This window comes from Pseudomyrmex gracilis, unplaced genomic scaffold (genome assembly GCF_002006095.1).
Source record: "Pseudomyrmex gracilis isolate BER0280 unplaced genomic scaffold, ASM200609v1 scaffold_304, whole genome shotgun sequence".
In the NCBI taxonomy this organism is placed as follows: Eukaryota; Metazoa; Arthropoda; class Insecta; order Hymenoptera; family Formicidae; genus Pseudomyrmex; species Pseudomyrmex gracilis.
The window spans coordinates 116907-131246 of NW_018020888.1; the positions used below are offsets into that span (position 1 = coordinate 116907).

Below are 14340 nucleotides of genomic sequence, written 5' to 3' on the forward strand. Positions count from 1 at the left end.
GTGTGTGTGTGTGTGTGTGTGTGTGTGTGTGTGTGTGTGTGTGTGTGTGTGTGTGTGTGTACGCCCGCGCGCGCGCAGCCCTAGAAGAGAGAAAGATAAATATAGAGAGAGAATGAGAAGAGTTTGGAGTTGAGTTGTCGGCGAATGAGGGCACTGAGGCTGGCGGCAGAGGGTGAGGCCAGACAGAGGCTATTGATCCACCAGGATCCACCTACCAACTCACGTTAGTGGGATAGGCTCGGTCTGAAACGTCGATCTACGCTGTAGGGAAAACGTGGAAAATGTGTTTCGGGCAAGCAACCCTTTCGGGCAAGCAAAGAGAGTGTGTTAGGCTTCCCGCGACAACTCGACGATGTAGTTGTGACAAAATATGTATTATACTTACATATATACAATATATATACAATATACATATATCTGCTCGCGACTTTCACACGATATCATAGCATTTTTCTAACGCAAAATAACGAATTAAATCTGCATAACATCGCCTCACTTCTGCCACTTTGTCTTATAAGAATGAAAATAATTCGCGTCACGATATCCAGCAGGCAGCTTCTTTCTTTCCAGAAGCTTTGAACTTGCCAAGATGTTGGCGAGATCATATCCGCGTTTTTTCTTTTTTTCTTTCTTTCTTCTCGTCACTTTTTGCAATCCAGAAGCAGAGGCACTTAAGGTGCTAAAATAAAATTTGCATGCCGAACACGGCGCGGTTTTACGCATTGCTTAGACGAAAAATAGCAGCAGGCAGTTACACGCACATGTACGTATATATATTTCCTATTACGATAGCCGGTAACGAGTATCTTGAAGGATATGATCTGGTCTAAGTATATCGCGTAAAGAGCGGATGTTTTTCATAAATAATGTTCTAGGAGCGGATTCAATTTTCTCTAGGTACTTTTAAGAGGTCAGATCACGGTATTTAAAATAAAAATAGCACTATATTAAGAATCTATCAAGAAAACATTTTTTTAAGTTTTTTTTCTAGTGTTTGACATGAAATAATTCTTGGTAATTATTTACATTAAGGGGGACCTCAGTGGTTTTGATGACCTTGAAATATGTTGTCAAGGTTAACATTCTGAACAACTTTTCCTTATACATATGACCGCCGCTCGTCTTTAGTTTTCGAGATATTCACAAAAAACTAAGTACACGCTCAGGTGGCAAAGCGCATACAGAGACGGGCTACGCCCGTCCTTGCGATATATTCTTGAACTAATGCCATAACGGTGAAAGCAGTAATTACTGTAAACAGAAAAAAAATTATATACTATCTCGTATTAGTATGTAGGCATTAATGATATCGATATCGAGCAAACCTATCGGGTAAGCAATATATAGAATAATCTAATAATGATTTATATCGAATCGAATAAATAGTCAAATTTATTGAATATATATTCTATAGACAACATAAAATGTTAAAAACTAGAAAAAAGAAAACTTAATTCTATGATAGCAATGGTTTCAAATTTTTTTAATAATAAAATAAAATGATTAAAGTTTTTAAATAACTAATAATAAAATGTTTTAAGTAATTAATAACAAAGTTTTTTAACTTATTAATACTTTAAAGATCATAAACAAGAAACACAATACAAATTTTTTAATACTTTACATTAGTGACTTCCAAATAGAATGTATTTTGTTCTTAAATAGTAAACTTCAAAGATCTGAAATAAGACTAAAAGTTAAAAAATATAATGTTTTATTATTTTATTTTTAAACTTTAGTTTTTGTAGAATATATTTAAAGAAAGTTTTAAATAAGTTTATTCAATTAATAATTGCACTTTTATTTATTGTGTACAAATAAACTTTCACGTATGACAAATAAACTTTCACACATGTTACAAATAAACTTTTAATGAATAAACTTTGTATTATAAATAAACACAATACAATATATAAATTAAATTTATAATTTAGAGAGATAATAACGCACAAATTTAATAAATAATCATCTTTACATAACGCATTTAAATTTTTTGTGATGGTAGATAAAAATATATTCAGAAGAATAACAAATCAGATTATGAATGAAAGAACTTAATCTTTACAAATTAAATGTGAAAGTATTAATATCTCTTTAATTTTAAATATATACATAATAAACTTTAATCTTTATAATGTATTAGATTATATTCAATATATTAACCTATGTTCACGCACATAAGTACATAAAAAATGTTCAACTTATATAAACATAAGATCACAGAATAAAAACATAAAAAAATGTTAAGATTTTCAAGATTCGGAATATACTGATACTAATTAGAAACTAATAATTACAAAGTAAATAATAAAGTAGGAACTATTTGTATTAGTCAATCATGTTTTTTGTAGCGTAAGTAAGAAAAACAGCCTCATTTATATGACGACTTGTTTATCAACTTCGTTTATCGGTAACCACGTTATTAAGAGCCGAAACAATTCTTTCTGAAGCAACTGAAGATCCCATCATTATAGAATATTTTAAGGCAATTTCTGTGAGTAGAGGAGTCCATGTTTTCAGCTCTGCCAATATGTAATAGGATCTTCCGATAATGATAGCACTTCTGAATTAAAATATAATTTTAATTCAAGTGGCATTTGACTAGTAAATAATTCATCTCTATCTGTATTTCTTTTTATTCTTTTTAAATGCTTCGCCCAAATAGAGATTGACTCTATCTCTTCGGTTACATTAGATGAGTTCTTTTCTTGCAGTAAAGAGAGGTCTCGCTGCTTTGTTATATTCCTATAATCTCTTGGCATATCTGCGATATAGCTTCTGTCTGAAGCAGAGGAGAAAAAACATATGCTCTTTTAAATCTGGGATCGAGAAGAGTTGCAATACAAAGTAGCTTATTTTTTTCGAGAGGCATATATCTTGTTTCAATTTCCTTCAGTAGATTACGTTTNAATTCTATTGCAAGACAAGTAGTAGGCTTTAATTCAGTCAATGTATCTCGCACATTATGGCACAATGGTAAAACGGTACTGGCAGTAACATATTTATCAGCTGATATATAAGCAGTTGCTTCTTTAAAAGGCCTTAGAAGAGAAATTATTTCAGATATTATTTCAATGTTCGATCCTGCCAACATTTGAGGACCATCTTTATGATCTTTAGTTGCCAAAATTGTTGCTAAAATGGGCGCTAGCTTTTCAAATTTTTCTAGCATTTCGAGAGTAATAATTCTACCGAGTGAAAACATCTTGCGTGAGATACAATGTATCACCTTCACTTTTCCCACGGTTTAGTTGTCCTGCTCTGAGTGCATCTGATGCAATTGTACTGTGTTTGAAATATGTTACAATATGTTTGCGTAATTATTTTTCCGAGCTCAATTGTACTTTTTAAAGAATTTTGAACGACTAAATTAGTTATATGCGCAAAACATCGAATCTATTTTGGTAAATGTGAAAACAATTCTTCCATGACTATATTTTCTGCCGTGTGTTTTTCAGTTAAATGGATTGCTCCCAAACAAGCAGACTCAAGAATGGACGTTTTTGAATTGATAAAATAACTAGTTATCACGAGAAAGCTTCTAGTTGAATTTGCGATTGTGCAAATGTCTGACGTTAAAGATATATAAGGGACTTGTTCTAAGTATTCTTTGAGTTCTAATTTAAATTTTTCATATTTTTGTTCAATAAGAATTGTTAAAGTTGACCTGGAAGGCAGTTTATACTTTGGACAAATTATCTTGAATAAGTGAATAAAACCTTCTCTTTCTACAGTTTTGGTGAGCATATTATCTCGACAAATCATATGAATTAAAGCTTCGGTAATTATGGTGTTTTTTGATCCTCCGCTTTCAAAACTCTTCTTTTTATTAATAATCTCCAATACTGTGGGCTGTATGCAGACACAGGACTCGCTGTAGAAGTTTTAGTGGTGAGAGAGTTGTGTGATCTATCTAAAAAATACAAAAATAATTAAACTTTGGGTATTTAAAAAAGCTTTAAATTCTATAAGTTGCAATTTATTATTTATAAAAAATATAACTCAAAAAATAAAAACAAGTATACGAGATAAAATATGTACGAGATAGTGTCCCAAAGCACATTTTATTCTAGAGACTAGCTGGAAAACATACACTTACATAAGTAGAAATAAGTAGATATAGCTTTGTATAGAGTACTTGTAAGTAAATATTGTCTTTACTTGTTATATCTGCTGCTACTACTGGATTGTTCTTTATCATTTGTGTCGTTCATAATAATTATATTATTACTATCATTTTGCATAAACGAGTTTTGCTTCTGTAACAAATTTTTTTTTTTACAAACTTTGTATGTCTTCTTCCTACTTATACATATTAGAAATTCAATCACAAATAAGTCTTTCTTTAACTTATTAATAACAAATAATTTTTTATTAGTGTCATATTTTGTTAATATTCATATTCTACTTGCATATATTGCATTTAATCTACAAATATATAGACCGCAATAAAAAGTCTTAGTCGCTAAAATCGCGTCTAGATAATTGAAGGTTAAATAATAAATACAATATTAAACACAATAATTTTTTTCTAGCAAAAAGGTACATATTAACACAGAAAGGTACATATCAACATTCCGTTTCTGTTTTTTTTTTTTAATATTAATCAAAAATAGAACGACTTTTGTGTCGACAGAACCAATAGTGAATAGATATAATAGATATAATAAAATTATGCAAATTATTTTAAAAATAGTGTAAATATTACTTACGTCTAGGATTTTCTTTGTCAAGCATGTTTTGAATGCAAATAAATGCTTGCATTTTAAGTGAGTCAACAGGTTAGAGGTTGTCCCAGAAGACTTTATTTCTTTTGAACACAAATTGCACTTCACAATTTTTTTGTTTCCCGATATTTTAGAAAAATAATTCCATACTAAAGTCATATTGCTATGACCCACTGAATAAACACTGAAAAAAAAAAGACTGAAACGATTCGTTTCTTGTCGTTACATGTTTCATTTGATTTGGTGCGCTATTAGACCGGTTAGCCCATATGCATTCTGAGTCATTAAAACTGTTACATTGTTTTACGTTTTGCGCATAAACATGGTCACTGCACATAGAACATAAACTTATATAATAGACGGAGCATTCGTATAAGAGGAGTTGAAGACTTCATTAAAAGAGATAGAAATAGTCGTGGAGCAGTTTTCTTTTTTTCTAGCAGTGAGTTGATTGGTGGCTGCGGCCGAAAGCAACGAAGATAGAGTTCGAGAGAGAGACAGTTGAGAGAGAGTGATGGTGAAAGGTGATAGCATAGACTTGTGAGATGATTGGTCCCCCACCGCTCTTATCGTAAGAGAGAGAGACAACCACTCTAGCACTATTTCTGTCCTTTAATGTTGTTTTCAACTTCCTCATATGAATGCTCCGTCTATTATATAAGTCTATGATATAGAACGCAGCAATATGGGCAATGCTACGGTTATTGGCCAGGAAATATCACGATAGCCAATCAACGTTTAAACGTTGTAACCAATCCAACTTTCATTGGATAGCAAGCGTCTTGTGTATATAGGAACTTTTCTTAAACCTTGTGTCCACTCTAGAAATCGATCCGAGATCTCGAATTAAAAAAGAATTGACCATTGGGTGCGTTCAGACAACTCAACAGTTGTACAACGGTTGAGAGATAATCACTTCTGATTGGATCATACTTTTGGAACCGCAGCAGATTTTGAAGAATAGTCCTATCATGAGTGATGATCTCTCAACCGTTGAGTTGTCTGAACGCACCCAATCACTTATAATTGGATCATACTTTTAGAACCGTAACATATTTTGAGGAAATAGTCCTATCACAAGTAATGATTTCTCAACCGTTGAGTTTTCTGAACGTATCCATTGCATTCGAACAATTTGACCAATTGATCAATGCGATTGGTAAATAAATATTTTCATGTATTAAGGCTGCGTTCCAAGTTACGCATATGCGCGCATTTATCTATACTATATGTAACGTGTACTATAGATAAATGCGAGCATATGCGTAACTTGGAACGCAGCCTTAATACATAAAAATATTTATTTTATACATATATATATATATATATATATATGAATAGCTAAAAAATAGTTATTAGATTTTTTATTCATAAGTTTTATATTCAAAATTTCGAATTGATATAACAAAAGTATCGAATGTTCGATTATATCAAATATCGATAAACATCTCTAGTAGGCATGAAGGACTTTGCTTATCTCTTTGCATCTTTTCAAAAAAAATTTACTCAACTCACTCTCTAATACAATATGTTACTGCAATATAATAACGTACATTATGCATTGTGACATTAATGATATTGTAATAACACAGGTTAGGTTAAGTTAAATTTTTTCGCGGGATTGCAGGGAGAGGGACGAAATTTTTCTCCTTGCGGGGTGGCTGCGCTTCCCTGCCTACACGCTTACAACACGAACAAAAAAAACAACATAAAGAATGAAGTATATAATCGTAAGATAAATTTAACTAAAAGTTTTTGTTAATCTCGAAAACTCTCGAAAGCCGAGCGGCGGTCATATGTATAAGAAAAAGTTGTTGAGAATGTTGACCTTGACAACATATTTCAAGGTCATCAAAATCGGTGAGATCACTCCTAATGTAAATAATTACCTAATTCTTCGATACTACACTCTTTTCTTTTTGTGAAGAAAGAATTTTAATCAAAAGTTGCACATTATATAAATTGTATTTGAAATTAATTTATATTTGATAAAATAAGATTACTGTATATTTGATAAGTTTTTTTATAATTATCATTATTATAATTATTATTTTCATTGAACATGAAAAAAACTTTTAAGTCGGTGATAATCGCATAAACATATCATATTTTCTGGTAGATATATTAATTATTATTTACACAATCCAATCAATCAAAAAATAACAACAATTTATTCAGTAGTTGATAGAGCAATATTACTGTCACATCCAAAGTTCCACAAATAGAATCTACAACAATGTATTAACATCTTAATTAACAATAATTACCCCATATAACTAATTTTCGAGAAAATAAATAAAAGACTGAGAACGTTGTTTTCAACTAAACTAATCACAAGATAAACAATACTGATACAACTGATAACAACATAGAAAAACTGCTTTATTTTGTCATGCCCTTTATGGACAATAACAATAAATTTAAAATTAATAACACGACATTCAAACCAGCCTACAGAAATTTAAACCAATTGTTTAAGTTTATAGAAACCCACAAAGACATTATACCCCAACAAAAGAATAAAAATTTTGTATATCGTATCGCATGTGAGCAATGCGATGCAAGCTACGTTGGACAAATAAAAAGATAATTATTCACTCGACTTAATGAACACTGTAATTATATTAAGAAAGAACAAACAGAAATTTCCATCTTAGCAAAACATGTAATAGAAACGGGGCATAAATTTAATTTTAAATTAACAAGAATACTAGACAATGAAAAAAATTATTTTAAAAGATTAACTTCAGAAATGATATATGTAAAAAAGCAGAAGAAGAGTTTGAATCTAATAAAAGACACAGAACTATTAAATGATATATATTTACCGATCATTGATAAATGTGAATACTAACACACTCATAGATGGAGCGTTGTCGCATGTCTGATTCAAACTCCTCAGTCTGTTACAAAATACACGACAAACATGACTCATTTCATTTTCTGTAATTGTTTAAGTGTTTTTGAATTTCTTAATGTTGAGTTATACTGACTAAATTTGACAACTCTATGATTAACGGTATGTTGTAATTGTTAATCCAGTATTTATATAATTGATTGTAAAATAATTTTAGATTGTAAAATAATTTTAGATTGATAAGGACTTAAAAAATAAAGTCGAAACGTCTCAATTACATTTTTTAATTTTTTCTACGGCACAACATCCTGCCATGGCTCATTATTGCCCTGCTAATTGATTCTATTTATTGGAGTTACCAAAAGGAGGTCACACCTCATTTATCACTTATATCATATTTTCTCAAAACGACATTTTTGAATGATGCTATTTGAGATTTTCTTTTCTATATTAATTTGATTTTCTTCTTTAATTGCCAGGCATACGATTTATATTGGCGAGTCTCTTCGGGTCTTAATATCCTCGTTATCACCGCACGATATTTCTTCCGGGTAGGCGATGTTTCCTTCAGACTGACAACCCTTCACTTGAGAGCTAAACAAATTCGAAGAGGTCTCTTTAGCTGTGAGGTCTCGCGAGGGAGCGAGAACGTGCGGAGATAAATAAATTGCGGGGGTGAGCACACTCATATAACGAGAGAGAGAGAGAGAGAGAGAGAGAGAGAGAGAGAGAGAGAGAGAGAGAGAGAGAGAGAAAGAGAGAAAGAGGGGGAGAGTGAGGTAAATTGTGCCGCCGGAGACAAAAGAAGCGGGACTCACGACGAAAACGTAAAGAGATATAACGTTATGAATTCATTTATGCAACACAACTTGGCCCATTCGGATTACAATAGCGCGAAATTTAATTGGATCGTTTTTACTTGCAATGCTCAAGGTATGATTGTAATAAACGCGAGCCTCGGAGCTTACTTGGATTTTACTTCGTTTCTTTTTCATTTATCTCTGCTTGTTTGTCGCCGAGAAACAAAAGAAATGTTATCGAGTTTCCTTAGAACTCAGGGACGTCTCTTTAGCCTGGCACATGACGAGGAGGACACTCGTTTTCTTTCGATTTTTGAAGGATACGTTTTGTCCGTCAGTTTTGTCATTTTGCAACGGTATCAACTAGACTCTCACTTAAAAACGCATTCTTTTTTTATTGAGAGTCTTTCTGCTTTTCAATAAACAAATAGCTGTACAGAAATATTTCTATATTGTGTGTGTGTATATATGTATACTAGTAACTATACATAAAGTATACAATTGTATTTTAACGGAATTGGTAAAAAAATGAAATTGAGATAATCTCTTTGGTTGCTTGCGTGCGTACGCGAGTGCATATTTGATGCGCAATCTTTCTGTGAAAATAGACTTAAACTTACTTGGGAAACGGATTGTTATTACAGCAAAGTATTCAATTGCATAAAACAGATACGCTCAAGAAACTTAGGACAAGAATGAAAAAACAAAAAAAAAATGAGACAAGTTAAAGAAGTAATGAGAATAAGAGAAGGAGAAACAGAGTGCGTGTATGGGGGGGGAAGAGAGGAAGTCACTGTTGTGTGTGTTGCATAAATAGTAACCGCTACGCGGTATGGTAACGTCTATCTATCGTTTAATTCATTTTATCTACACGTTTTAGACGTGACATCCGCAGTTTGAAACAAATTAATTCCACGTTTGAATTAATTGGCAGATTTGCGATTCTCGGCGGAAACTTTTGGCACAAGTTTATCGCTTGTCTCTGTGATTATGCATTGAGACCGTTTGTCATACAATGACGAAGAACATTCTCCTTCTGAGAAATTTGTAACGTGTTAAGATCGCACGCGTTTGCCATTTAAATGATAAAATAAGAAAACTTAATATTCTATTTGCGTTTTTTGCATGCAGTATATATGTACGCGTATACGAAGAATTCTAATGAAATCTCAAAATGAAAATTTTTCCTTAATTTTTATAGTCGCAAAGAAGTACACATATGCAGAGACTCCGACCTGTACTATAAATAAACGGTATAAACGCGTGTATGTTTACTTGTTACATGTCTTTATGTATATTTACTTTGTAATCTAAAACAAAAAAAACATTTATATGTAAAAACATTCGGCAGCCGGTTGTCTCACTAGAATTATGAGAAGTAAATATATACACATATAAATATATACATATGTATGTATATGTAACTATTATAAAAAATATATATACAAGATGTCCCACCTAACTTGAGCATCCTAAATATATCTCGCTTATTTTTTTAACAGGAAGATGCCGAAAAGAGTCATTATTCAGTTTGAGGAGACAAATACTGTAATAAACAAGGGTAAATATATAGAATAGAAAAGCCCTCTCTGATCGGCTTCTCGTTCTCATATATTGTAAATATGATCTTCCTGAGTACGTTTCTAAAAGTTTTAGCCGTCGCTCATTGTTTATAAAAAAGTTATAAACAAAAACAGTTTCATAAATAAATTTTTATTTTCCAACATTATGTACATTTTGTTCGTGTTGTAAGCGTGTAGGCAGAGAGGGACTGCGCTCTCCCGCAGGGGGAAAGGCTCCGCTCCTTCCCTTGCTCCCCTCTCGAGGAAAAATAGGAACCGATTTCTGATTAAGTGTTGCTAAAAACCACGTACATACTATCGACATGAAGCGACATGTAATCGGAAGTCGTTCTTATTTTTTCTCAAGGGAGGAGCAGGGGGAGGGATGCAGCCCCTCTCTCTGCGGGGGGCGCAGCCCCCTTGCCTACACGCTTACAACACGAACAAAAAGAACGAAACGAACAAAAAGAATGAAAAAGTAGCCTTCATTGCCTATATGTATAGGATAGGGTTTCTTACAAACGAAATATTTACTTTTCAAATATGTAGTCTAAATAAATATATAGAGGTCGAAAACTTTCTTCACTAACTAACATGTACGACTTGTCAGTACGTGTCAGACCGTTAATCGCATACCTTCGATTTCAAAGACACTGTTCTAAATCAATAAAAGTGTATGCGTGGAGACAATGTGTTCCACCCTCTCTTCGGAAGGGCTTCACTATCCAAAAACTAGACATATAGATTTAGCTTGAACTTTGTTTTGCGTGGAAAGTTGCACTGAAGGAGCAGGGGAAAGGGTGAAGCTCCTTTCCCTGCGGGAAGCGTAGCTCTCCCTTCTGCCTACACACTTACAACACGAAAAAAATGATGATTTAACAATTCTTTGATTTTCAAATAACGATTGGACAATTTTGGCGCTCGCAAGTAATCCAACAAGCCAAAAAGCATTATGTACCGCTGACTTAAAAGGAAGTCGATCGGTTCAGCAGTTTCTAAGATATGACGAAATCTTAAATTTGTTGAATCAAATAATACTTAATATAATAATATTAATATATGTATATATTTATACATATATATGTATATTAATGTTAGTAATATAATTAGAATGTATGCTACAAAAAAAGAGTAATATCTCGGAAAACTTACCTTTTCAAAAAAAGGCAAAAAAAGGCGCCAAGTACACGCACCAAAACACTATGTTTTCTCTTTATTTTAGTAGTTTGTTTTTATTTTATTCAAATTTAAAATCCAAACACAACCAAAAAATAGTATTAAAAATAGTATTATTGTGCATTGTTACAATTATGACGCATATTTCTACAAAATTGCTTTCTACAAAATCTGTTCTATAAAAGAAGTGAGCAAGAGGCACGGTAGTGCCTCGCGCCAAGTTCGCACGCGCAACGAAGTGGCGCTCGAACTGCGCGAGCATACTATGCCTCTGATACGCAAAAATCAGGCATTTCAATGGAAGGGAGATTTTAATCAGCCATTTTTTAATAATGACTTTACCGATTGACTTCTTTTTAGTCTCGTTCACGTTAAAAATATTTAAAAAATATATATTTTTGCGTTTTTGTTGTTTGTTTCTGATTTTTTGAGATATACGATGATAAAGTTTTGAAGTGAAAAATTTACGATTCAGAAACGTAGTCATCGTGCGATCAACTTGTGTGCATGTTCGTATGCCTGCAGCCAGATGGCATACATATACAAGCGCATTTAGAGTCTCTATAGTATAAGTCTGGACACAGTTAGGAATTTGACAAAACATGACGAAAACGATCAAGAAACAATCGAGTCACGTTACGAGTAAGCATCGCAAAGACAGAAAATACATGTAAATATAATATAAACTTTTTTTAAATTATGAAAACACAAAAATAANTAAAATAAATAAGTTATAATATAAGATCAAGTAAAATATATTTAAAATACGTTTTAATGCTATCACAAACATTTTCTAACCTTTAATATTATATTGAATGGTCATTAACAATTATGTATTTTGTAGAAAATGTCTGGTTGCTGCATACCGAATTGTCACAATTCAACAGAAAAAGGTTTTTCAATGAGGAGTTTTCCAGCAGATATAGAACAAAGAGCATTATGGATTCAAAATATTAATCTTATAATTATTTTTATAAAATGGAAATTATTATAAAAATATATATATATATATATATATATATATATATTTACCTTATATTAAAAACAAAAATTATAATGTAATAAAATTTTTTATTGGAAAAATGGCTAACATTTGTTGTAATGCATTAGGAACTTGTTGCAATTTATTTAAGAAAATTATGAAATATTACATTTCACTTCGAATAAAAATTGATTGTAAGAAAGGTAGATTAAAAAATAAAATTTATAATAGTAAAACTATGGCATGACATGCTATTATAAAATAAGTAAAAAAGTAATATTAAATAATATTTTAAATAATATTTTTATTTTTATTAAATATTAATTTACTATTAATAATATTTGTATTTTTATGTTTTTTTTTAATGTGTTTATTGTGTGCATATACTTGTACAATATTTTATTGTGTTTTTATATGTGAAATAAAACGTAATAACAAAGTTATCTTCTTATATTGTCTTATATTCTATTCTTATAGCCTGAGCATAATAAAGAAAATATTAAGAATAAAAATTAGAAATAAAAGTTAAATGTACTATACAATGACAAAAAATAAAATATAAATACATATAAATACAGGAAGTATGTCATGGTTTGCATGATATACAGCCTATATTTATATACATTTATATGTTATATTTTATTTTTGTGCATTACATTTAACCTCTGTTTGTAATTTCTATTCCTAATAATTTTTCTATTCTGCTCAACCCTTATATTGAATAATACCGCGCGTGAAGTACAAATTTAAGATATCTTATTAGTTCCACCATATTTTATCACAACCAATAAGATTGAAGACAACTTGGTCCAGACTCATACTACAGGGACTTTAAGGCTGAATCCTCATGCAGACACCGGCGCTTTGACACCGAGCATTGACTGGTAAAAAGCGGATGGTGAGGGTAAATGGCAGCTCTAATTTACCCTCACCACTTGCTTTTCACCAATCAACGTTCGGTGTCAAAGCGCCGGTGTCTGCATGAGGATCCAGCCTAAGTGGTTCGCGTTATTTGCGCCGTCAAGATCTCCGATACTACCGATTGCTTCGACAAATGTTCCTCGCGGCGTTAAACTTTCGTATAAACTTTCAATTTATAATCAATTTATGATAAAAAATTAAAAGCTTTACACTGTTTAATAAACTGATTCAACTATATACACACCGTCATCCATGTTTGCTTTAACCCTCGGAGAACACACTGGGTCAATTTGACCTTGTTCGTCGACTTTGATCAAAATATTTTGCTTTTTTGTAACATATTTTTTACAATGTTAATAATGTTAACGACACTTTAAAACTATATAGGCATATTCCAAACTGTTCAAAATATATCCGAAAATTTTTTTCAAGCCAATCGGATAAGTGCATTTTAAATGGTAGCATCTCAAAAAGTGGACAGGGTCAAAGTGACCCAGATTGTTCTTCTTGATTGAAAAAATAGGTGTGTTCCCCCCCTCCCGAGGGTTAACAGCCATTTAACAACACTTTTATTATTTAAAAAATCTTAGAGCTAATTACACACATCATTATTTATAAAAAATTAATTCAGAAAACGGAGAAAAAAATTTGTTTACGCTGGCAACATTTCCAATATAACTTTTTTTAAAAACTGTTTTGAAACTTGGCACAAATAAGTATAAATTATAAACTTTCAAATAAGTATAAACTATAAACTTTTAATTTATAATAAAGTTGATAAAACTTTAATTCAGAATACGAATAAAAAAATTTTTTTCGCGCCGGCAACATTTCCGATGTAGTTTTTTAATAAACTGTTTCGAAACTTGGCACGAAATAACTACAAACTGTGTACTTAAATTTATGAAGTAAAAAATTAATTCAGAAAACAGAAGAAACACTTTTTGCATAAAAATCAGACTCCGGCAATACCTCTGATCATGGTGAGCGCTGCGCTGTCTTATCGCGGCGTGGTCGTTTTACGCCGGCAACACCTCCGATATAACTTTTTTTTATTAAACTGTTTTGAAACTTGGCACGAAATAACTACAAACTATATATTAAATGTATGCTAGAAAATTAACTCAGAAAACGGATTTTTTTCGCATCGGCAACATCTCCGATATAACTTTTTTCAATAAACTGGTTTGAGACTTTGCACAAAATAATTACAAACTATATACTTTAATTTTATGAAGTAAAAAATTAAAAATTAATAAATTATATATTGATTTAATACTACAAAAACTACTTTTTTTATAAGACTTGTTTTACA

The 14340-nt window shown here is 31.5% G+C and overlaps 2 long non-coding RNA genes across 2 annotated transcripts in view; one reads left to right on the top strand and one right to left on the bottom strand.

Annotated features, from left to right (window-relative positions):
* LOC109859935 overlaps positions 1-12059 on the top strand; it is a 12585-nt gene extending 526 nt beyond the window's left edge. Inside the window, exons 2-5 of the long non-coding RNA XR_002250754.1 lie at positions 8064-8259; positions 9887-9945; positions 11598-11792; positions 11967-12059. This is a non-coding gene — a long non-coding RNA (uncharacterized LOC109859935). The remainder of the gene's footprint in view (positions 1-8063; positions 8260-9886; positions 9946-11597; positions 11793-11966) is intronic.
* LOC109859937 lies at positions 1996-5160 on the bottom strand. Its single transcript, XR_002250755.1, has 3 exons — positions 4713-5160; positions 4162-4259; positions 1996-3913 (listed from the first exon to the last, which is right to left on the bottom strand). It is a non-coding gene; the product is annotated as an uncharacterized LOC109859937 (long non-coding RNA).
* Positions 12060-14340: the final 2281 nt, after the last annotated feature.